General features: G+C 43.4%; 1 protein-coding gene and 1 long non-coding RNA gene across 12 annotated transcripts in view; one reads left to right on the top strand and one right to left on the bottom strand.

The window, feature by feature from the left end:
• The window catches only part of DAB2IP (DAB2 interacting protein), a 728988-nt gene that overhangs the window by 381400 nt on the left and 321282 nt on the right, over positions 1 to 26306 (top strand). The gene's annotated exons all lie outside the window — the stretch shown is intronic.
• Positions 15492 to 26306, bottom strand: part of LOC141108191 (uncharacterized) — a 39121-nt gene continuing 28306 nt past the window's right edge. The window contains exons 3-4 of the long non-coding RNA XR_012236019.1: positions 19914 to 20046; positions 15492 to 15768 (exon numbers count right to left, since the gene is read on the bottom strand). This is a non-coding gene — a long non-coding RNA (uncharacterized lncRNA). The remainder of the gene's footprint in view (positions 15769 to 19913; positions 20047 to 26306) is intronic.

The following is a 26306-nucleotide window of genomic DNA, read 5'->3' as shown; positions in this document are numbered from 1 at the left end:
GGCAGGCGATACCATCCATTGAACGCGACCGATTCAGCTGAATGGGTGCACCCTGCAATTGCGTGCAATGGGAATTAAATAGACAGTGACGAGGTGATCTAACACCTCCTGACCCCCTGTCAGACACCCTCTGAAGATTGAGTTGAACATGGATCATTCCTCAGAGGGCACCACATGTATAAACAGACCTAACACTTCAAAACCATGTGACAGAAGTTTTTCCCCCGCAGAAGCAGCCTTGTATGGAGTGGCCTGTGGTCATAGCCTGTGTACTTGGGGTTTTTAATTATTCAACTTTTACATAATGTAAGTGACATATATTATATTATTATTAATTACAGGTACTTATATAGCGCAGACAATTTATGCAGCGCTTTACATATATATATATTGTTCATTCACATCTGTCCCTGCCCTCAAGGATCTTACAATTAGGGTTGCATCAATACCGATACCGAGTATTTGCCCGAGTACTTGTACTCGGGCAAATACTCCCGATGCTTCACCCGATACCTTTTACATGCAGAGTCTCCCGGAAGTCAGTGGGCCGAGAAGGCGGAGCGCGAGTCCTGGCACAGTGAGAGAGAGTCCTTGCAGCGGAAGGTAAGATTATGGGGCAGGGGTGTGGGTGGCAACCGCATGTGCCGCCCATCAGAATCGTTAACGGAAGTAACGGCCCAAGTCTCTCAGAGACTGTACACTGAAAAGCTCATCTTGGCACACCCTGCACTTGGCCTCAGTAAGCCTGCCGCGTTCACTAACTATATGGGTTGGGTGTAACAAGATGTCCGCTGCTGCATTCTGACTAAGCTTACTGAGGTCGAGTGCAGGGTGTATTAAGATGGGCTCTTGTATACTCTACTCTTTATCAATTTCATTTTATCATGTCAGGCTGCCAGCAATTATCTGTGCTGCATTTCAGCGCCACTGCCTACCAATCAGTTCGACCTATCATTGCCCATAAGTGCCACCTATTAGTGCCCATAAGTGCCACCTATCAGTGCTGCAAATCAGTGCCCATCAGTCAGTGCCACATACCAGTGCCACCTATCAGTGCCACATATCAGTGCCCATCAGTAAGTGCCACATATCAGTGCCCATAAGTTCCACCCATCATTGCTGCAAATCAGTGGCCATCAGTCAGTGCCACCTGTCAGTGCTGCAAATCAGTGCCCATCAGTCAGTGCCACCTATCAGTGCTGCAAATCAGTGCCCTTCAGTCTTCATAATTATAAAAAAAGATATCGTTAGTCTGTATTGTGCTTTGATAACCGCCACTTGACATTAAATAAAAGTATCGGTAATCGGTATCGGCGAGTACTTGAAAAAAAGTATCGGTACTTGTACTCGGTCTTAAAAAAGTGGTATCGGTGCAACCCTACTTACAATCTAAGGTCCATAACTCACATTCATACATACACATACTAGGGCGAGTTTAGACAGGAGCAGCATGTCTTTGGAGTGTGGGAGAAAACGGGAGTACCCGGAGTAAACCCACGCAGGCACAGGGAGAACATGAAAACTCCAGGCAGGTAGTGTCATGGTTTGGATTCAAACAGATGGTCCTAGTGGTGCTGCTAGGTGGAAGTGCTAACATCCTGGCCACTGTGGTAGTTGCATGACCATCCCTATCAGAGCTTATGATATTTACATTTTATTCATTCCAATAAAATCTTTATTAAAACTATGTTCTTTTCCCATATTATTTGTACCACTATTTTTCATTTCAGAAGGTGACACTGGGTATCACTATCCCTACATCTTATATAATCTTCTTGCATAATCTATTCAGAAGTACTTCATATTTCTATGACTAGTCCTCATCCTTTTATTTACCTTTTATTTCTGCCTCTTATTTTTCAGCAGGAACCAACTTTTGCTACATAATTTGCACTTCTTTTTTTTTGTTTTCAATCCTTCCAATCTGCAATCCTATTAGCTATTTGCTTTTCAAATGTTTTTTGGAATTTTTTTCTAATAAAATGACTAATCCAGTCTTGGTGTCCTACCTATGTACGATCATGGAGAGAGTCTTCTCGCTGAGCTGGGTCCCTTAAACATCCACACATGCAGTTATTCCTTTGGATAAGTGATAACATTTACCTTCTAACAAAGTCACGTTTTGTGTGTGCTGTGGGATCACAGTTGCTTCCTTGAAAAGAATGACACCCTTAATTTATTACATTTAATTAGCTTTCCTAGTGAAAACATAATATTTGTTAGATTGACAAGATACATACCATCAAGTTGGTCATTTTACCAAAAATGTTATGTGGCACCAGTTTCCCATTTAGAATTCCACTGATGCCTCCTAAATTTCTCCAAAATCTTATGTCATTTATCAAGGAAAAATATAGTATCAGGCCTAGAATTCCTAGTCATTCCATGGACATACATAGTTGGAATAAGGAGTCCCTGACTGTGGTGCAGTCAAAAATCCAAGCTTTTCCACCTTGAAACAACTTTCTGGCCTCAGGGGACCCCTGCTATAAACTACTATATCTACAACTCTTGATACATTAGTGTGATGGTCAGTGGGAAGAATGCTCCTCACACTTGTGGTCATTGGAAAGAATTAGTCCCTTACAGATAACTTAAAAGATCATTGGTGTCAGTGGGAACTTATCTGAGAAACAGAAATTGCTAATTGCTCACCCTAGCAACCTCTGGAGGAAACACTGCTTTAGACCATGTATTTTTTTAAAGAGACCACGTCATAAGACCATTGATTTCTACATAAATTTACACATAACATGTGCTCATGTAAGTACATCCAAAATCTCCAAGACAAATGCTGGGCACTACCATCTTGGATGAGATGTCAGCAGCGCCAATATACTCATAGCTGTTACTCAAGTGACTGTCTATAGCATTTTCCTTATTCCTGACTCCTTCCAGAGTAGTCAAATTTTCTAGCAAATTCAAAGGTTACATTGCATGTCGTTAAAAATAATTTATGAAAAGGAAAAAAAAGCATTTAGAACCCCAATTCCAAAAAAGTTGTGATGCTGTGTAAAATCCACATAGTTATAGAATGTAATGATTTGCAAATCTTATAAACCCATACTTTATTCACAATAGAAATAAAAAAACATATCAATTGTTTAAACTGAGAAAATGCACCATTTTAAGAAAAAAATGTAATTTTTAAATTGAACGCAGCAACAAAAAACGCTCTCAAACAAGTTGTGACAGGGCAACAAAAAAGCTGGCAAGGTAAGTGGTACTAACAATGCAGAGCTAGAAGAACATTTTGCAACCAATTAGGATAATTAACAACAGGTCAGTAACATGACTGGATATAAAAAGAGCATCTTAGGGAGTCAGAGTGTCTCAGAAGTAAAGATGGGAAGAGGTTCACCAATCTGTGAAAAGTTGCGTCTAAAAATGTAGAACAATTTCAGAAAAATGTTCCAGAGTATGGGACTGCAGAAGTATACCAGTAAACCCATCTTGCTACATTTACCCTTCCTCCCTTTGTTTGGTAGTCACCCGACTCATTGCTCCTGGTTTAGATTCCCTTGAATCTTTTAATTGCTAACCCTAACTCGATTAAGCTCCAAAACTCAGTTTTTCTACTGCTTGCAAATCAGGAACTAGATTCTTTCTCTGATACAGAAAAAAAGATCTTACTAATTAACTACTTTTGAATACATTTATTTCTATGACCCACTTTCTGCTAGACTCATCTTTATTGTATACTGCCATCTTAATTCATCACATTGTTATAATATTCTATCACTTATGTCTCCAGATGGGGAAGAGACCAACAGACCACTGTGAGGAACAATTTATGTAGCATGATTATTGAAGTCCACATGTTGCACAGGTACATTTTTTCCACTCCACGACTAATATAGCATGCCCTGGGACAAGGCCACCCAGCACCCAGGGCAAAGATGCCAAACTGCGCCCACATCCCTGCAATAAACCATTGCGCCCAGGGCACCTACCCCTCCTGCCCACCCCTTGTCCCAGCCCTGCTTGTCACTGGCAGTCTCCAACATATTCTGTGTGACAACACTGTGTGACACCACCATGCAGTCACTGGCTGACCTTCTACATGTCTACAACTCCTTTAACCTACTTGCTGTTACTGGAACCTGGTTTTAGGAATCTGACTTTTCCCTCCAGCTGTCCTTCCCTCACCCCACACCTGCGCCTTTCCTTTTCTGAAGCTCACTGGATTGCTCTCTTTTACCTGGTTTCTCTGAGGATTGCTGTAATCTATTAGCTTCCTGAACTGGTATCAAGCTTCCTTGACACCTTCTTTGCCTGGCCTACCCTACTTGCTGCCTTTGATAAAGTTGACCAACTGCTCCTCCTCAAAAAAAAAACTTCACTGCCTTGGCCTTAGAGGCACAGCTCTTTGCTGTTTCTGTTCTAGGACTGCTTTTATTCCCTATCCATACCTCCTCCCTAGGCCAGCTTATAGCTTCCCATGACTTTCAATACCAATTATATGCCAACAACATCAAAATCTATGTCTTTATTCCTCTGCTCACCCCATCGGTTTCCTTATGCATCACTATTTTGCTAACTGACATATCAGTATGATATCACCCCACCTCAAACTTAATCATTACAAAACTGATCTCATAATATTTCCTCCACTTTGTGCCCCTTCCCCTAACTTCTCCATCGAGATCAATGGCAAAACTATCAGTCCCTCCCCTCTTACCAGGGTTCTCAGTGTATTCCTAGACTGACCTCTCTTTTCAGCCCCATATTCAATTGCTGTTCAAATCTTGCCATCTTAACCTCCATAATATGTCCAAAATACTCCCCTTCCAAACCAGTGGCACCAAAAAGCTACTATTTCACTACCTTGTTTTCTCTTGCCTCGCATATTTCAACTCTCTCGATCTACTTTTACATAGGCTATCTCTCCTTCAGTCTATTATGAATGCTGCTGCCAGACTTATCTACTTTCCCAGTGTCCGCCACCTCCATCCACTGGCTTCTGGTTGCACAATGAATAAAATTCAAAGTATTTCTAGATTGTAAGCTCTAACGAGCAGGGCCCTCTGATCCCTCCTGTATTGATTTGTATTGTAAGTGTACTGTCTGCGCCCAAGTGCTGCACAAACTGTTGGCACTATATAAATCCTGTATAATAATAATAATAAAAAATACCAATGACAATAACATATAAAGTAGTTCACAATTCTGCCCTCATCAACCTCATTTCAAAATATCACCCAAACTATCCTTTTTGCTCCTCCAAAGACCTCCTGCTCTCTAAACCCCTCGTCACCTCTTCCCATGCTGTCTCTTTAGAGCCTCTCCTATCCTGTGGAACTCTCAAACCAAGTTTGTCTGGCTATCTCCTACTCTGTGACACTGCCATCCTGTTTTACATTGAACTTCTACACAGTCTACACATGACTGCACTGTGACATCACAGTAATTACAGAATTTAAATAGGATTGAGTTATTCTGGTGCGTACAATCTCGGTGTATTCTATAGAGACTACTGAAATATAGGCACCATCTAATTCTGCCTGCATCTGTCACGTTGAGGAATGAGCCAGCAATAGTCACATATTTTATATTCTATATTTGTGAGGCTGTACACTCTTTATTCATGAATTAAACACTTGTTTCCACACATCACTATTGTTGTTTTATTTTAGCAAGCTATAAGCTAATTAACCATCTGCTGCCACATGACAAATGTCAGAGTGAGGAGAGAAAAAAACAAACCTCATTTAAAGGGACAGCAAGGAATACAGTAGTAGGTTCACAAGATAATGGATTGCTTTGGATTTAATAAGCTGCTGAATTCTAAAATAAAAGCTAATTATAGGAATCTCAGCTCTTACTTGTTCGGCTGTGAGAATAATTAACAAATGTATACAAAAACACCATACAGTACAATCCCCTGATAAGTGCTTATCATGCCACTTTCGTATGCCCATAAATGCACCATCCTTTAAACCTCTTGAAGTAAATTCAGGTTCTTACTGTGATTATGTTCCCTTTTCAGTTTTAAACACACAGTAAGTCAACTATTTTTTAGATTTCTACTGCTCAGGGGAAAAAACTGAACAGATCTGAGTTGTATGGCCCCAGAGTGGCAGTGATCAAGCCTATTATTGTTATGTGATACTACAGCCGCCACACATAAATGGGAGCAGAATGACGTCAGATCACAGTATTAAATACTGTGTATTTTTATGTCATGGTAAATTTTTTTACTGATGGCTAATGGAGTGCCGGTGCAGGGGGTGCAGCTGTCCCTGGGGCCCTGAAATCAAGGAACCCACACATTATTGCTCCTTCACTTTGTTGCTTCACCCCTGCACATCCTAGCTTTGAGTTTACATTACATCCTGTACAGTATAAATCAGAGCCTCTTGTAGATTTGTTCACCTTATTGAAGCTGACACCTGGTTTATTACAAATGAGCCCCTGGCTAGCCCTGTGGCTTTGAGACTCCCTCCTTTTCAGAGGTCTCCTACTTTTATTGTTTTGGACCTCTGACATTCATCTTCCACATAGGGCTTTGTGGGTCCCAGAGACTTAAAATACACTATATTACCAAAAGTATTTGGACGTTTGCCTTTACACGCACATGAACTTTAATGGCATCCCAGTCTTAGTCTGTAGGGTTCAATATAGAGTTGGCCCACCCTATGCAGCTATAACAGCTTCAACTTTTCTGGGAAGGCTGTCCACAATGTTTAGGAGTGTGACTATAGAAATGTTTGACCATTCTTCCAGAAGTGCATTTGTGAGGTCAGGCCCTGATGTGGACGAAAAGACCTGGCTCCCAGCCTCCACTCAAATTCATCCCAAAGGTGTTCTATCAGGTTGAGGTCAGGACTCTGTGCAGGCCAGTCAAGTTCCTCTCATTCTGTTGGGGGGGGGGGGGGGGGGCGTTTGGTGTGGGATTGTTTTTCAGGGGTTGGGCTTGGCCCCTTAGTTCCAGTGAAGGGAACTCTTAAGGCCTCAGCATACCAATACCAAGACATTTTGGACAATTTCATGTTCCCAACTTTGTGGGAACAGTTTGGGGATGGCCCCTTCCTGTTCCAACATGACTGCGCTCCAGTGCACTAACAAGGTCCATAGACATAGAGACATAGATGAACAAGTTTGGGGTGAATGAACTTGACTGGCTTGCATAGAGTCCTGACCTCAACCCGATAGAACACCTTTGGGATTAATTAGAGCAGAGATTGCGAGCCAAGCAGAAGAATGGTCAAACATTCCCATAGACACACTCCTACACCTTGTGAACAGCCTTCCCAGAAGAGTTGAAGCACATAGTTGCCAACAGTCCCGATTTTCCCGGGACAATCCCGATTTTGGGACCCTCGTCCCAGATGGAGGCTGTCCCGAATCGGGATTTTCCATAAGGAAAATCTGGAATGGTTTTTTTTTGTTTTGGAGCAGCTGGCTCCAGCAAAATGGCAGCCGGCGCCGCTGCTCGATCTTCCCCCTAGTGACTGTGTGTTGTGTAGTGGAGAGAGGAAGGGGGCTCGATCCGTGCAACCAATGAAGCGGCTGCACGGCCCCTCCCCTCTCCACTGAAGGAGAAGGCGACGGCGCCGTGTCTTGCCGAAACTAAGTCCCCCTGCCCAGTACTGCGCAAGCGCTGCGCCTGCGCAGTACAGGGGGTCCATACTTGCCGAGGGGAACTTTCTCGGCAGGCAGAACACCGTCCGGCCGCACCTGCACTGAGCGGGGGGTGAGGGGGGGCTGCATTGAGGGGGAGGCTGCACTAATTGAGGAGGGGCTGCATCTAGGGGGGTCTGCACTAATAGAGGGGGGCCTGCATTGAGGGGGGTCTGCACTTATAGAGGGGGGCTGCACTAATTGAGGGGGGCTGCACTAATAGAGGGGGGCTGCACTGAGGGGGGGGCTGCACTAATAGAGGGGGGGTCTGCACTAATAGAGGTGGGGTCTGCACTGATGGAGGGGATCTGCACTGATTGAGGGGGTCTGCACTGATGGAGGGGGTCTGCACTGATGGAGGGGATCTGCACTAATGGAGGGGGTCTGCACTGAAGGAGGGGGTCTGCACTGAGGGGGTCTGCACTGATGGAGGGGGTGTGCACTGATGGAGGGGGTCTGCACTGAGGGGGTCTATACAGACTCTGCCAGGGGCACCTGATGCAAGGACAGACTCTGCCGGGGGCACCTGATGCAAGGACAGACTCTGCCGGGGGCACCTGATGCAAGGACAGACTCTGCTGGGGGCACCTGATGCAAGGACAGACTCTGCTGGTGGCAGGCACGTGGCTAGTGACACGCTCAGGGATCCCACTGATTCGGCATTATGGTGAGTTGAATGATTTAATTTTATATTACAATGTAATAATAGAAATAATGTGCTTCAATCATCCTGACACCATAACAACCATGGTGCCGGGATGATTGAAGCGTTAACACCTGGTGTTTGGAGTATCTTTATCTGCTGATTGTTAAACTTTCTAGAATACACATATTTCTATTGTGTAGGATCTGGGGCTGCTGTCCCGTCATTCCCCTCTCCCCCTTTCCTTCTCCCCCTTTCCCTCTCCATCCCTCATTCATCTCAGACTCTAACCACACCCTCTTGAGCCACGCCCGTGTAAGCCACTCCCACTTTTACACGCAAGCCACGCCCATTTTGCCGCAGCGCGTTTTGCGCGCCGCACCTGTAAATGTTTGCTAGGCCACGCCTACAAATGAATGCCCCACCCCCTAATTATTGTACAGCTCAGCCTACAGCCAAAAAAGTGTCCCACATATTTTTTTTGCAATGTTGGCAACTATGGAAGCGGTTATAGCTGCAAAAGGTGGGCCAACTCAATATTGAACCCTACAGGCTAAGACTGGAATGCCATTAAACTTCATGTGCACGTAAAGGCAGGTGTTACAATACTTTTGGTAATATAGTGTTGAACAATATACTTTTCCTTTGGATAGCAAGCTGATCACTGTGAGGCATTCCTGTGCCATAAGGCTTTGCTGACACACACATTCTTTCTTACATTTAGTAGGTCCTCTTAACCACTTGCTGTCCAGGCCAGTTTTGACATCTTTCACATACATGTCAAAACCTGCATTTTTTTGCTAGAAAAATGCTTAGGACCTCCAAGCATTATATATCACAGCCATATTGTGCAGCCATTTTTAATGACAATTTTAGTGCACAAAAACACAATATAATACCCTATTCTTGGTAAAATATGTGTTGAGTAAATACCAAGATACCAAGCATGTCAACATTTACAATTGCGCATGCCAGTGAAATGGTGTCAAACTACAGTACAAAAAATTGTCCATAGGCAAAGCTTTCAAAGTATTTACAGATTACCAGTTTTGAGTTAACGTGAGCTCTGGTGCTAGAATTATTGCTCTCACTCTGACACTCATGGCAATACTTCACATGTTTGCTGCAATCACTGTTTACATATGTGTGCAGAACATATTCAACTTTATTGCTATCACAAGGGGTGAACAACATCCCTTGTGATAGCTTTGGCAGTAACAGGTCCCCTTTATGGAGAGATGTGGGGTTTATTAATTGCTTGCCGACCAGCGCACACCGATATACATCGGCAGAATGGCACTTCTGCGCAAACTGACATACCTGTACGTCAGTCGCAAAAGGAGGATAGCCGGCGGCGGTGCAGGAGTGTGCCCGCAGGTGCCGCGGACTCGATATCCACCGGCGGCCCACAATCACGGCGAGGAGAGGCAAAACAGGGAATTGCCTATGTAAACAAGGCATTTCCCTGTTCTGCCTAGTAACATGACAGAGATCTTCTGTTCCCTGTCATCGGGAGCATCGATCTCTGTCATCGGGAACATCGATCTCTGTGATGTCAGTGGCCCATCCCCCCTACATTTAGTACACACTGAAGGAACACACCAAATCCCTTGATCGCTCCCTAGTGTTTAACCCTTTCCCTGCCAGTGGCATTTATACAGTAATCAGTGGCTATTTTTAGTTCTGATCACTGTATAAAAGTCAATGGTCCCAAAATAATGTTAAAAGTGTCCGATCTGTCCGCTGCAATGTCGCAGTCCCAATAAAAATCGCAGATCACCACCATTACTAATAAACAAAAATTAATAATACAAATGCCATAAATCTATCCCCTATTCTGTAGACGCTAAATTTTGCGCAAACCAATCAATATACACTTCTTGCGATTTTTCTTCTTTACCAAGAAAAATCGCATCAGCCTAAACTGATTTGTTTTTACATATATTTTTTGGGGATATTTATTATAGCAGAAAGTAAAAAAACAAGATTTTTTTTCAAAATTGTCTGCTTTTTTTGTTTATAGCGCAAAAAATAACTGCAGGGGTGATCAAATATCACCAAAAGAAAGCTCTATTTGTGGGAAAAGAAACGCAAATTCCGTTTGGGTACAGCATCACACGACCGCGCAATTGTCAGTTAAAGCGACGCAGTGCCAAATTTTAAAAAGTGCTCTAGTCAGGAAGGGGGTAAAATCTTCCGGGGCTGAAGTGGTTAAACCACTGATCCCTACTCTGCCTTCCAAGGCAGCAAATCAAACACAGATCGGTTTGATTAGCAGTCTACTTGTCTTATATCTGGCAGGTAAACAAAAACCTGATGACAAAATTTCCTTGGCTTCTGGCTTTATTCATCTCCCAATGGGACAGGAGAGCCCAGCAACAATGGGATGGGAGGATCGACTTCTGAGCCTTGTAAAAGAGATTGGGTAGCTACAGTAGGGACGGAAAGTATTCAGACCCCCTTAAATTTTTCACTCTTTGTTATATTGCAGCCATTTGCTCAAATCATTTAAGTTCATTTTTTGTCCTCATTAATGTACACACAGCACCCCATATTGACAGAAAAACACAGAATTGTTCACATTTTTGCAGATTTATTAAAAAAGAAAAACTGAAATATCACATGGTCCTAAGTATGCAGACCCTTTGCTCAGTATTTAGTAGAAGCACCCTTTTGATCTAATACAGCCATGAGTTTTTTTGGGAAAGTTGCAACTAGTTTTTCAGACCTGGATTTGGGGATCCTCTGCCATTCCCCCTTGCAGATCCTCTCCAGTTCTGTCAGGTTGGATGGTAAACGTTGGTGGACAGCCATTTTTAGGTCTCTCCAGAGATGCTCAATTGGGTTTAAGTCAGGGCTCTGGCTGAGCCATTCAAGAACAGTCATGGAGTTGTTGTGAAGCCACTCCTTCGTTATTTTAGATGTGTGCTTAGGGTCATTGTCTTGTTAGAAGTCAACCTTCGGCCCAGTCTGAGGTCCTGAGCACTGTATATCCCTGTACTTGGCCACATTCATCTTTCCCTCGATTGCAACCAGTTGTCCTGTCCCTGCAGCTGAAAAACACCCCCACAGCAGGATGCTGCCACCACCATGCTTCACTGTTGAGACTGTATTGGACAGGTGATGAGCAGTGCCTGGTTTTCTGCACACATACCGCTTAGAATTAAGGCCAAAAAGTTCTATCTTGGTCTCATCAGACCAAATAATCTTATTTCTCACCATCTTGGAGTCCATCAGGTGTTTTTTTTAGCAAACTCCATGCGGGCTTTTATGTGTCTTGCACTGAGGAGAGGCTTCCGTCGGGCCACTCTGCCATAAAGCCCCGACTGGTGGAGGGCTGCAGTGATGGTTGACTTTCTACAACTTTCTCCCATCTCCCGACTGCATCTCTGGAGCTCAGCCACAGTGATCTTTGGGTTCTTCTTTACCTCTCTCACTAAGGCTCTTCTCCCCCGATAGCTCAGTTTGGCCAGATGGCCAGCTCTAGGAAGGGTTCTGGTTGTCCCAAACTTCTTCCATTTAAGGATTATGGAGGTCACTGTGCTCTTAGGAACCTTAAGTGCAGCAGAAATTTTTTTGTAACCTTGGCCAGATCTGTGCCTTGCCACAATTCTGTCTCTGAGCTCTTCAGGCAGTTCCTTTGACCTCATGATTCTCATTTGCTCTGACATGCCCTGGTCTTATATAGACAGGTGTGTGGCTTTCCTAATCAAGTCCAATCAGTATAATCAAACACAGCTGGACTCAAATGAAGGTGTAGAACCATCTCAAGGATGATCAGAAGAAATGAACAGCGCCTGAGTTAAATATATGAGTGTCGCAACAAAGGGTCTGTATACTTAGAACCATGTGATAGTTCAGTTTTTCTTTTTTAATAAATCTACAAAAATGTCAACAATTCTGTGTTTTTCTGTCAATATGGCGTGCTGTGTGTACGTTAATGAGAAAAAAAATGAACCCTGGAATCCTCTCAGGGAACCCTGGTTGAGAAACACTGCTTAAGATGGTGGACAGCAAAGCTGGGATCTACAGAAGGGGGATGTTAAAGTGTAGATAAATTTTGAGGAGGGGGATGTTCCAAGGTCTAATCTCTAATCTGCCCTGGGAATTGCTGGTGTATAGAATGATGCTCTTAGTCTCAGATTAGGTATGTGACTGCAGAGGTACCAGACTGCATTTCCTGATATTAAAGTCTTATTCTATATCTGATGATAAGCTCAGGAATGTTTTTTCTTTCTGGATTTCTGTCTGCTGTCCCTCTCCCTGGATACGTTGCAGATGCTCAGGGAATTCTGTGCTCCCCTCACTAAACCAGACAGTTTTTTATCTTTTGTGTGAAAATGACCTTTATCTGGGCTGAACTGAAAACATCTATTCAGTCTTAGGAAGTCAGGAAAAATGCTACCATTTTTAGCACAGAGCCCATCGACAGACCAAACATTTCATTTCATTGCTGTGGAGACTAATAGAGAATTTGTGAGCTGGAGTCACGGGAGGAGAAGAGATCGTCACTTTATTCCACAAGATGAAAGGCCATTCAGAGACGGACCTGAAATTCATCCAAACGTTTGATTCTGATTTAGAACAATTTTGTATGTGATGGAGCGGATGGCGGGGACGCCCTGACATTCGCTCTTTTCAGCCTCTTCAGGCATTTGATTCTGGTAAAAGCTTCTGTTCAGAAACTTTCAGAGACAAATGCACAATTCCTTCTCATACAAAGGGCAAGTCTTTCGCTACATTATTTCAGGCAGGAATGAGGTTGAACCCTCTAATGTAGACAAATCAATAGAAGCTTTGTAGATATGTAGAATTAAAGACCAGGCATGTGGCAAAATACAGCGCAGTTATCCAGACATGTACGTTTTTTTACTTGTGCAGATATTTGTAATTGTGCTCAGCAGCTCTAATGTTTCAAGCCTGTTACTCCATTGATAAAGCATTTGGCATCCTATTTATAAAACACTTGCAGAAGGGACAGGTTATGTTGTGCTTAGCAACCAAATGTCTCTTTTCACTCTGTGGGGTGACAGCTGGAGTCTGATTGGCTTTCATGCTGTTACTTATTGGCGCACTTCTATTAGAGGCTGTATAAATTATGTTCTGTCTCTAAGGTAAATGTACGAATATAAATAAAATGTATAGCGGTAACAGCCATCCCCGTATAAAGCCGTGATTGTCAGATATGTAGTATAATCTCCTTGGGTTTTCTATAGAGTAGAAACGTAAAAAATATTATTTTGATCATTATGGATCCACTGTGTCTGCTGTGCGCCATCCAGACCAGAGGCTGCACCGGATGCTGCTTTCTCTCTGAGATGGAGCTGAAGGGCATTGTGAAGAAAAGGTGTTCAGAGAATAAAAACCTATCTTTCATCATACATAGCAGATCTGTATGTGATAAGATGGGATATTTTTAACTGAATTTTATTTACTACATTATTTATTTTCTGAAGTTTGAAGTGGAACTTTAATCAGAAAATGAAGTCCTAAGAGATCACTTCAGGCTGGCCCCTATTGTAGGTAATGTAAAACATTAAAATGAAGTGCCTATACTGTTTAAAATCCAGTAATACATTGTCTCACCCTGCTCTGCACATGCTCAGTTGCTCTCTATTTTTTGGCTTTGTGCCAAATTTGTAGAGGCCGATCTACTGACAGACTTTATTAAGATTTATTTCTGTTCAGGGTCTCTGGGCTTCAGCAAAATGGCAGCCTCCAGCAAGACAAAACAGGAACAATGCTGGAGGCGATTTACAGCACAAACTCATTTTATTAGCAGAATTATTATTTTTAATCAAGTTGTCATGGGTAACGTTCTGCTTTAAGGAGAGCTGTAATAGCAGAAAAACAGGGACTGCCATTGCTGACCTCCACCAGAAGATGCCAGTTGCCTGGCTGTCTGCAATGTCAGTACTTGCTACGTCAAGTATGTAAACAATACAAGTATGTGTCTAATGAACTCATATCTCCCGATTTTTGTGTACTTTTTACAGCTTACTAATTTTAGTATTTTCAGTAGCCGTATTAGGGCAGGTTTCCTTCAAGGAGGAGTTGAAATCTTTTCCCATATACAAGACAGGCAGAGGGAAGGGACTAGAAAGCCATAATGTCTGTGTTCCCCTTGAAGCTGACTTGTTCTGCTCTTTGTCTCTGTGTGGATGTGGCTATTTGGTAGAGGCAAGGCTTTGCTTCCTCATGCCCGAGCCTCTAGCAAGGACAACTGTGAACATCACAGTATAGTAGCATCACCAAATCTTACTCAAAATTTTATGAGACCAGCAGTCAGAGGCAGCTTTTCAGATATTTAGCTATGAGGCTGTAGGCACAGTAGTGCCAAGGTACCCTCATATACAAGGAATGCTCTGGTATTAGGAATTTCTAGACAAAAGATAGCAAAAATAACACATAACACAATCACGTTGTTGTTTTTTTTTTTAGCTCGGGTCCATTTTAACAAGAACCTATTGTTCTTGTTAGGCCTGTTCACACCAGTGCATTTGTGGCAACTCATGGTAATGCATTGTACAGATGGCATCCCAATGCACCTGCACTGCGTGTGTGATCAGACACAGGTTTGATTTTTGCTCCATTGTGGTGCTTTAGGCTTCCTATTCAAAAAATGGAATCAAGCTGCAGACTCCATAGTGAGGCATTCATGAATAGGGTCTATAAAAAAAATAGGGTCAGCATGGCTTTCTGGTTAATTTCTCAAGCAGTTCAGAACATTCTGTTCTGAAGAGTTCTCCTATGAGCAATGAGATGGCGTTAGAAAGAGGCAATCTGTAACAAGGCCCAAACTTGGCAATTGCATAAACAGCTAATGCCCCGTACACACGAGCGGAAATTCCACCAGCAATAGTCTGATGAGAGCTTTTGGTCCGAAAATGTGTATGCTCCATCGGACTTTTGCTGATGGAATTCCAGCCAGCAAAAGATTGAGAGCAGGTTCTCAAACCATCCAAGATTTTTCCGCCGGAAATTCCGATCGTGTGTACGCGGCATAAGAGGAAAACAGCTTAAAAAAGAATGCAGTCACTTAAATAAGATCTCTGCTATAAATAAAAATATTTTCATGTTCTTTATGGTGCTGTTAAGATCAGAAATCCACCCACTAAAACAAAAAAAATAATAGAACAAAAAAAGATTAAATAAAAGAAACCGCTTTTGTTGCAGTACTCCCCTTCAATCCAGAGCCGTCCCCAGCAATCTACTTTTTTGCCATTTAGATGTCCTCAGTGTTTTAGGTTGAATAAAAGGAATGGATGGCTGCACAGCGAGGTAGTGATGAATTTCTTTATTGTAAAATCCGTAACATGAATGACACCACAGGACAGGCAAACAGGTACAGGTAGACACGTTTCACTCAAAAGACGCTGCGTTTATTCACTATGCTTTCTCCTCCTATCAGCATGATCCTTGTTAGCATATGTATTGATTGGCTCCTTGTGCTGCTTCTTCCTTTCACAATTTGTGCTCTTCTGTACAGGAACAGCAAGAGGCTGATTTGAAGTAAAAAAAAAAAAAAAAACACATTTAATAATGTAACAATGAGTATAGAGCTGCATTTTTTGTGACTTTGATATCTACCTAGAGTTCAGCTTTAAATATAAAGAACTGAGTTTCTGATCTCCTAAATCACACCCAGAAAAATGTAGTGTCTCCCCACTGTCCTATTGACAGCCTTGTCATTCTAGGGAGGGGGAGTGGCTTCACATGATCCCCGTAGACTCTCACACATGGATCCCACCCCATGGACGGGGTTTCTGTCCACACAAAGGGCTGTTGTCCTTAAATCAAATTGGGATTATTTCCAGTTAGTTGTAAGTAGTGAAGACCTTTAAAAAAAGACTTGCTGTCAGGGTATGCTGGGACTTGTAATTTCTTGGTATAGATGTTAGCTTGTGCTCACAGCTGGGCTATCTCAGGCTCTTTAATAGGATTGTGATCAGTCTATGTGCGCTGTGCACTTGTATCACAGTCATCAGTGCTGCATTCATTAAATCCATTTAAAAAAAAAAAAAGTCTGTGTCTCCCGGCTGCAGCTTGCAAAGACAAGGTCTATGAAGGCCATGACCGTTTCCCACCCGCACCCTGCCCCATGACCCCTGGCCTGCTTAATTACAGAGCGACGCTTTCTCTACAGCCAGCCCGCCACCCAGCAGTCATTACAGTTAATTTGACGAGACGTCATAATGCAGCATTTCCTGATAGAGGGCTGCGAGTTGCTGGGCCGTGAAGTCTCATTTCTAAGTGGCCACTAATAAGGCACAGTTAATTTCACGCTCGATCTTTGTGACATTTATAATCAGTGCGCGGGAATGAGAGACGCCATAAGCCCGATGCAATATTTATTACACGCGTTTCATTAAAGGTATTTCTGCTGTGTTTAACAAATTGCCCAATTTGTCCGTAAGATACTTAATAAGCACCATTACTGGAAACTGCCTTGACATGACCCATGGAAATCTGTCCCGGATTGGTCATCTGGTCAGCGTAAGCAGCGGGGGTTATTACCAGTCATATTTCCTTTGGGATTTTATTTATAATTCCCATAAAACAAACATCCTGAAGATCTAAACATTTCACAATTTTTTACTGCTGCGTCGTTTGTTTTGTGTGTAATTACTGCCTAGAGGTCATTTCTGAGGCTTTGCTGAGAAATGGGGCAAATCCCAGTATGTAAAAATGTCAAATCTTTAAGGCTTAATTAGTGGCTGGCTATAAATAGGAAAACACAGCAAAGCAGCTATATCCCTGCGTTTATTGCTCCTCTGCGCTTCCCTCATTGAAGAGAACCAGTCATGCACACATAGCAGCACTTTAAAAGGCTGTTGATACCCTAAAACTAGACACAAACCACATGTTATGGTACTTGTCTGCTGTCACTGCCACAGACAGAAAATCCTTCTATACACTGTAAAGGAAAGGAGATACGTGACATAAATGTCTTAGTGCCGGTTCACACTACCGCGACTTGGGATCCGACTTGTCAGACCTCAAGTCGCCCCAAGTCGCTTGACATCTGAAAGTCCATGTAAGTGAATGAGAGCCATCTATATGTACGCTACTGAAGTCACTCCGACTTCAGAAAAGGTCCCTGTACTACTTCAAGGCGACTTGTAGGCGACTTGTACCCATTGCTTTCAATGTAAGTCGCCTACAAGTCGGATCGTGATCTATACTGAAGCGACTTCACAGGAAGAGAAGATGTTTTTTTTCAAGCAAACCCCTCCCTCCCCCAGAGCGGATTGTAGTTTGATTGGCCACTGGAAAGTCGCCTGTCCTGGAGGCGACTTGAAGTCGCCTTGTAAGTCGCCCCAAGTCGCGCTGTGGTGTCGCCCTCGGGTCGCGTCCAGGTCGCCTCGCAAAGTCGCGGCCAGAGTCGTGTTGCCCCTGTGTGAACCGGCGCTTACTGTTCTGAGTGAGCCGCCACTGGGGGTAAAAGAATGCAACAAAATGACAGCTAATTAACTCATGTATTGGGTGACAGAAAGTCATCAGCCATCTGACATGTTTGTCCAGTAATTTTATTAAATCAGTTGTTGACTATGGAATATGTACACATAACAATATATGCATATAACGCAATTCCATTATGCAGGAAAATCATTCTCCCCCTTTTTATTTAAATAAACTTTCTATGACATCAGGTCTGAACCAGGAAAAAAAAGTTCTGCTCCCACAATGCAATAAAATCTGGTCTGTGAGAGCTGTGTGCTAGTGAAAGGTTAGAGGGTATTGGATTGCATGTTGGTTAAAGTGGTTCTAAAGGCAGAAGGTTTTTTACTTTAATGCATTCTACGCATTAAGATAAAAAAATGTTTGTGTGCAGAATCCCTATTTAAAATACAACAGTGCTGCCCAGTTCATAAATGTCCATAATGATATTGAAAAAAAAAAAGAGTCCCAGAATAGGTGCATGTGGCAACAGCTCAAATCTCCAATAGGCGCGGTGAAAAACACACACTGAATATCCAGTGACAGTGATCCCTCCACCAAAGGAAGAAGATGGCCTCTCACCTCATCGATTCCACCTGAAACAGGTCACATAACAATAAACAGATCACCAGGCAGAAGGATCCCCACTCTGGATACCATCCTCGAATCCACACTCAATAAATTCAATCATATAAATAAAGCAGAAGAAAATGATCTAGTGCTCACTGTTTGAATGATTTATTAAAAAAAGGTAAAGAAACACACTTACATTCGGCCGCACTCAGACCCGAGTGCCGACGCATGAAGTGGTGTAAACAAAACCAGCAAGATGGCCGCGGGTGAACTCCTGATCCCCATATGCGTTACGTCCATAGGCGGGACTTCATCAGCGCAAGGTACCTTCTAACTTTGTTTTTATGTGTCAGCGCTGAATATCCTTTTTACTTTTTCTGTGTGCAGAATCCCCCCTAATAATTGAGCCCCATCTCGATCTGCACCAGAACTTCAGCTCCCTGGGGACTATGCCTCCTTATTGGCGCCGGGGGTGCCATTGGCACCCACCGCTGTCAATCACAGCCAGTGAGCCAATGAGGAGAGAGAGGGGACGGGACTGAGCCAAGGTGTGTGAATAGACCCACAGAGCAGTGGCTGCTTGCTCTGGGGGTACTCAGCAGGAGGGAGGAGGAGTGCCAGCGGGGAACCTGAGAAGAGGAGGGTTGAGGCTGTTCAGAGCAGGTAAGTGTAACATGTTTGTTATTTAAAAAAAAGCCAATCCTTTAATATCACTTTAAAGCCTAAAATCACATTTAAATAGTGCATTGTGCATTGATGATCTTACTCCTCAGTCTTGATTCCCAATACCTCTTCCTAAGCCATCCTGCAGTGTAATGGATAAAAGTCACAGCGTCTTCTCTGAGCAAAGCTAATTTTCTGCCCTGGGTACCAGACATTTTTCTTCACTATTTGACTTCTTTAGCACTAGTCCCTTCACTGCCCCCAAAAGTTCTACCTCTGGAGCCTATGAGAGAGGACCCAGACCCACCAAAAGTAAGTGTGCACTTCATTTAGGCAGTGATGTGGACACCCGAAGAAGGACCCCAGGAAGTAAATAGAAGAGAGAAGGATCATCATGTAACTCTGGTTTCAGTTATGTAAAATGGGCATGGGGAGGGGTGCTATTTTTGGAGTTGTTGGGCTTTGAGCTCCTATAGCAAAAAAAGGGAGTAAAAGTGATAGGTGATTAAATATAATGATTTTGGTGAGTTTCTTGTTTGAAAATCTTCTGCTTTTCCTATTATTTCATAAACCCTGAATGTACCATGTTGATCGATTAAATTTGGTACAACCAGCTATAGTCGCTAGCAATAATCGCTGTCTTCTCCCGGCATGGACGGCTTCCCCTGCCACCCTCCGCCAGGAGAAGACAATGACCTGGCAGGAGGGATTCCTGCATCAGCACTGTCCATGGTTGCAAGAAAGAAATTTGTTGCTCCGTGTATGGCCGGCCTTAGATATCTGCCAAATGACTGCTGATACAAGATATTATAACCAAACCATATAATAATGGGACTTTAATTTGTGTCTCAGAATGATAAACCACACAATTACAAATTATCACAAATTATTACAAATTATCTTTCCACCATACAAAAATACCACCTATATGGTGATCACTTAAAAGCTATTTACAAAACATTATAATTACAGGGGTCACTGCATCAGACAATTATTGTATACAAAGTATAAAAGCCAGATGACGTCAGGGTTGTCGCATTTCGTGGGATTCCCCGCTTCCTCAGGACCCAACGACGCCAGCTGATAATACAGATATCGGAGAGCTAAAAATACAAAAACATAATATAAGTACATATTCTACAGACTGTAATTAAACATACAAATATAGAATACTGAAGACTTATAGTATTGTGCTCTATCTATCTTGGGGAGGGGCAAAGCAGGAAAACAGACAGGGAAAAAATATATATAAGATAAGATATAACAATTAGCTACATAGAGAGACCAATGTTTTCAGTCAGATCTGACCCATAGACTTGCACTGCAAAGGAGGAACAGTAAGGGTCGGTTCACACATGGGCAACACGACTTTAGCGCGACTTTGTACCGCGACTTCAACGCGGCTTCAGCGCGACTTCAGCGCGACTTCAGAGCGACTTCGGCAAATTACGAGGCGACTTGAAGTCGCCTCCATGACAGGCGACTTCGCCTGTGGCCAATCACCTCTCTGGGAGGGAGGGGGGGAGGGAGGGGTTTTCTCTGCAAAGTCGCTTAACTTTACAGAGAGATCCGACTTGCAGGCGACTTACATTGAGTTGAATGGGTACAAGTCGCCTACAAGTCGGATAGAAGTAGTACAGGAGTCTTTTCTGAAGTCGGAGCGACTTCAGTAGTGTCAATTAAGACGCTCCCATTGCCTACCATGTTAACCTAAATGCAAAGCGACTTGGGGCGACTTGGGGCGACTTGAGGGCGTACAAGTCGGATCCCAAGTCGCCCCAGTGTGAACCGACCCTAAAGCACATTCACTGTACAGTATTACAAAGCAGGAAGCAGGGACTGAACAAATATGGTCACTCTCTTCTATGTATATATTTACAATCTATATATAGAAACAAGGTTTCATAAATCATAATTGACACTGTCATGTTGATAAAACTATTTACAGTAAACTAATCTCATTTTCATGTATATTAGAAGATGACAGATTTTCTCCAATTAACTGTCATCTCCTATTGTTACGTCACTGAAGCGCACAACAGACCTCTGGTATGGTTTCTACCAGTTACATAAAGGGAATGACCCTGGCCGAGTCAGATGTGCATTATGAGCAAAAAAAAGGAAAAATTCTGCAGCCATTTTTGTTGGAGGTTGGAAACAGTACAACAGGTCCCAGCATTCATTTTTGCAGTTTTTTTTTTTTTTTTTTTAGTCCTCTTGATAGTTAAAGTATCTATAGTTAGTGGCACTTAATACCTTTTAATAAGGAAATATTTTATAATATGATGGAAGTTTCTCATCATCTTGATTATTATTTGGTGATTTTGCATTTAGAGTGACGGATGAAATGTGACATTAATAAGGAATGAAAAATAACCATCTCAGCAGTATCTGGTGAGCACAGTTCATGGCTGACGCCACGCACAATTGTAAATCAATTAAAACTCCCCAGAACAGAAATACATTTTCAGAAGACTTGAAGTAGAAAGTCAGGAGAATGGAAATGAGAGACGACTCCCACGCAGGTTCCGTCAGGCTGCGCCGCTCATTGTTCGGCTCTAGAATTGTCTTTATATTTTATGGAAAATACAGCGTTGGGGCGAATCAAGATTTGCTGATTACTGCTCCAAGCCAGATATTGTTCATAAAGGACCTCATGTATCATTGTGTCAGTATTAGGAACAGTCATTATTTCATTCCCAATGCCAGCCTAATGGCCCGTAAACACAATCCGAAAATCGGACTAAAAATACAGCTTTCGACGCGATCGTACGATAATCAGATTGTTAGTACAGAGCTTTCGAGAGCCAAGCATGACAGTTCATCCCATATATCCGATCAGAAAAAACACGAAAATTTCTCGTACGATACCAGATCGTACGATTTTCGTTTAATCAGTACAATACAAAGTTAGGGATCGAGCTGTCAAGTTCCAGAGGCTCAGTCTCTCAATGCTGAATCACACACATGTGGTCTCTGGCAGCCTCAGCAGCATGTCTGTTGTCCCCTCTGATGTAGGCAGTTAGGCACCAGCAGCAAGACCTCTCTATGCAGCAGTCTTTCTCCCATACAACAGTGGCACATCCCAAAGCAGTGTCTTCTCAGCTGGGCAGGTCTGTCCTTGACTGCCTCAGTTGCTCTCAGTTCCCCCAGGAAAATAATGAACCTCTCCTCAGAACAGGGAATTATGCCTCCTGTAGTATGGCAGCCATCTGTCCTCCAAACACTTGCATTGTGATCCCCTTCTGAGTAAGGATGGGCTCAGGCGTGTTTGAACAGCCCACGTGCAGAGCCCACCAGGATGTCGGCACTGTGCTGCGCTAATCACAGGCAGTGAGACATTTCCCGATCTCTGCAGCCGCACATTGGGAAAATGTCTCACTGCCTGTGATTAGCGCAGCACAGTGCCGACTTCCTGGCGGGCTCTGCACATGGGCTGTGCGAACACGCCCGAGCCCATCCTTACTTCTGAGAAAACTAAAAATCCCAGTGTTCATTGCTCTGCCCAGCAAGTTCTCTCTCTTGCTTTCATTGACTCTCTCTCTCCTGCCCTCTGATAGGATTTGATCCTGCACAGCCAGGGGAGGGGGGGAGAGCAGAGGGTGGGTGAGTTTACACAGATCCACAGTACACAGATCCTGGGAGGGGGTGAGTGGAGGAAAGAGTCTGCACACCGAAAGCAGCAGAGCGGGAATGGCAGAGGATCACAAAGCCCGGCTGCATCTCTCATTTTGACAGCAGCCCGGTGGGGTGGTGATTGGCAGCACGGCTGCACAAGTAAAGAAATGATGATCTTGCCAAAAATGCAGTGTCCTTGTCACTTCCTGTGAGAAGAACTAAAAACAATGTTATCTTTCTTGTGTAATCTACTAATCCCATCACCCTCTACGAAATGGAGGTGAACAAATGCAAGTATGTTTAAAGTCCAGCTTGGGTGCTAACCATAGCTCCCGCCATAGATATAGTGTGGAAGTGAGCATAACCACTGTGGAACAGGAAGCGGGTTTTACACAGAAATGTACAAATAAATGGCAACCACCCAAATCTATAACTAGCCTTTGCAGTAAGGTGCGGCTCTTGTTTTGAGTAGATGTCATATAACGGTGCCCAGAACGTCTGCTCTTGCGCGCCTGCGGAGGCACGCAGCTTGGAGACCGCGGCCGCGCCATGTTGCTAGGACACGGTGCGATCCCCATCTCTGTAAAGAGCTGATCACGTGGCTTTTTAACCATGTGATCGGCTGTGTCCAATCACAGCCGGTCACATGTAAATGCGGAAGTGCCAGTGATCGGCTCTCATCGCCTCACACTGACAGAGTGTGTGACGAGGAGAGCCGATCAGTGGCATCTCCTCGCAGGGAACACCGCGACATGTAATCAGGGCACTGATCATCAGTGCCCTGATTACAGTAAAGCCCCTCAGTGCCACCAATCAGTGCCCATCAATGACTCCAATTAGTGCTAGTGATGCCAGTCACTGTTGCCTTTCAGTGCCCATCAGTGCTTGCTCATCAGTGCTGCCCATCAATGCCAAAAATGCCCGTGCCCATCAGTGCCGCCTATCCGTGCCACCTATCCGTGCCCACCATTACCGCCTATCAGTGCCACCTATCAGTGCTGCCTATCAGTGCAGCATATTAGTGCCTCCTCATCAGTGCCACCTAATCAGTGCCCATAAGTGCCGCCTCATCAGGGCCCATCAGTGAAGGGGAAAAGGTACTTATTTACAAAATTTACTGACAGAAATGAAGAAAAGCTTTTTTTTTTATTGTCAAAATTTTCTTTTTTTTTTTTTTGTAAAAAATTAAAAACCCAGCAGGGATATAATACCACCAAAAGAAAGCTCTATTTGTGTGAAGAAAATTCAGACACAGAGCTGCCGTTCGGCCCCGCCCCCTCCCTCTCCTGATTGATTAACTGACTTTGACAGCTGAAGGAGCCAATGGCGCCACTGCTGTGTGTCAGCCAATTAGGAGGGAGAGTCCTGGACAGCTGAGGGACTCTTGCACATTGCTAGACAGAGATGGGGCTCAGGTAAATATTAGGGGGTGCTGGGGAGGCTGCTGCACACAGAAGGCTTTTTCTCTTAATGCATACAATGCATTAAGAGAAAAAAACCTTCTGCCTTTACTGCTCCTTAAGTCTGTAAGCATGCAACTTGTTTGTTTCCTGCTTCAACTTCTGCCCCCACAGTTCACTGTAGCCCTGCCCACACATACTGCAGCATAGACAGAAGTTGGCACAGCAAAGAATCATGTAAAAAGAAGCTGAAGGCCTGCCTGGAAATCCAGCAAAAAAACTGTTGTGAATTTCATAAAGGTAACATGTAGGTAAATGGAGGGGACTTTGACACTTGAGCGCAGCTGCACTATCGCCTCCATAGAATCGGATTTGCTGATTAATATGAAATTTTTCCTGAAATTTGTTTTTGACAAAATGTAAACCTTCCACTTAGACTGTGCTCCCAGTGTAAATCATTTTGTCTGGTCTTGCAGTGTCACCCTTTTCAATCATTGCTGCATCGTACAGTCTTATTAGCTCTGTAATATTCATTTGGATTGTAAATATTTTTAGATATTGACTGAACTCCATTATAAGAGCAATCCGGTGTAATGTGAGCTCAGCGCGGTATATGCCATCCTCCGTCCTATTATATATTCCATTAATACAGCCAGAAATAGCGGCAGGCAGGAAGCGGCCTGGCGATAAATCTCCCATTGTAAATGGCATTTAATATCTTCTATTTATAAATGTCATTGGAAGTTATTTTACCGCTAACCTCCTGCTACATTAACTTCTTCTTATTAGAGCTTTTTGTAGCGGCCCGAAAGTTTCCTTCAGGCGTTTTGTCTTTTCATCAGTTATTCCTCATGGCGGTATTGATCCAATTAAATAAATATATTTTGTGTTTATTCTGTACAGGTCTAGAATATGCAGCAATATTTCGTGTTTCTGATCACACTGTAATGTCTAATATCATGTGATTTATCCATGCAGCTACCTGGATTCCATCATGATTACCTTTGCTGAATCGCACGCACAGAATGATGGATCATGAAATCTGGTCTATAAACTGTAGAAGCGAGAGTAGAAGACTTTTGCGTCAGATTCGCAGTGTACTTGTTGACACTTTGAACTGTCAGTCAGCAGCATCTGAAAGATTTTCTGAAAGAAAGAACTGGCTGTATCAGATCATTTTCATGTGTTGCCTCTTCACTTTAATGCCATTTTTTTCTTACCTAGAGAGCTGAAAAAAACAAAACGGAGGAGCATGGGAGGAGCTTGCTGTACTAACAGCGATCTCCCCGCTGAGCTATTGTGTCCTGACTGGGGGACTGCCACTCCCATCAGAACACATCGGTCACCTTCCGCAGCCATTGGCTGCCAGCGCTGATCGGATGCTGACCAATTGCCGGTTTTCCAGCATGCCCATTCCACAGAAGCCGAACAGTCTGCTGTACACACTGGCCGAATGTCTGACAGTTTCTGTTGAACCTATATCGGTCAGTGTGTACCAGCCTTTAGTAATATGTCTCCTAATTAAATAGAGTCTGTTCATCTGGTTTGTTGTTTTAAATGAATTTCCGGCACACTTGCCGCTGCTTTGATATGTGGGAGTTTGTTGTGTATAATGTTGTCACATAGCCTGGGGGAACAGACTTTATGTTGAACAAGGCTTTATAAAAAGTATTTTCTGAACGTGGCGCACAAAATAGACGTTGATTTCACGTCTAAAGCAAGCTGCGGAGGCCAGGGCACTCTTCCTCTCATTTACATAGATTTAATGGATACAGCAGAAAAACATAATAACATTTGATGGGTGGAAAGGGATGACATTCACAAACTCATTTTTCACATTTTCCTCTCTGCTTTCTCCTCCTTATCCGTTTTTTTTTTTTACGTTCAACCCAGCGGGTTCAACTGTCAGCTTTGGTTGGAGCCGCTATACTAACAACCCAATGTTAGTACAGTGATCTCTCCTGCTGAGCTGTTTTGTGATCTGACAGGGCCCCCGCCAGAACACTCCGATCAGCTGAGAGTGCTGATCGAGAGCCGGTCAGCTGCTAGTTTTCCAGCATGCTCGTCTGACAGAAGTCGGCCATTTTTTATTGAACCGGCTAATGTGGCCCCACATTCGTCCAGTGTGTACTAGGCTTAAGACTTTCCAAATGTGGAGTCTTTTCTCCAACAATGAGCACTGAGAAATCATCTTTCCTTTTTCTGAATCCTTTTAGTTTAAGAAAGCATAAGGCTCCATTCACACTTGCGCGACTCCAAAGTCACACGATTTCCAGTGCGACTTTGATCCGACTTTACATGCACTGGCACTCATTGAATTTACACTCAAGTCAAAAGTTGCATAA

The sequence above is a fragment of the Aquarana catesbeiana genome, linkage group LG09, assembly GCF_042186555.1.
Source record: "Aquarana catesbeiana isolate 2022-GZ linkage group LG09, ASM4218655v1, whole genome shotgun sequence".
Classification (NCBI taxonomy): Eukaryota; Metazoa; Chordata; class Amphibia; order Anura; family Ranidae; genus Aquarana; species Aquarana catesbeiana.
This window is presented reverse-complemented; position numbering and strand designations above follow the sequence as displayed.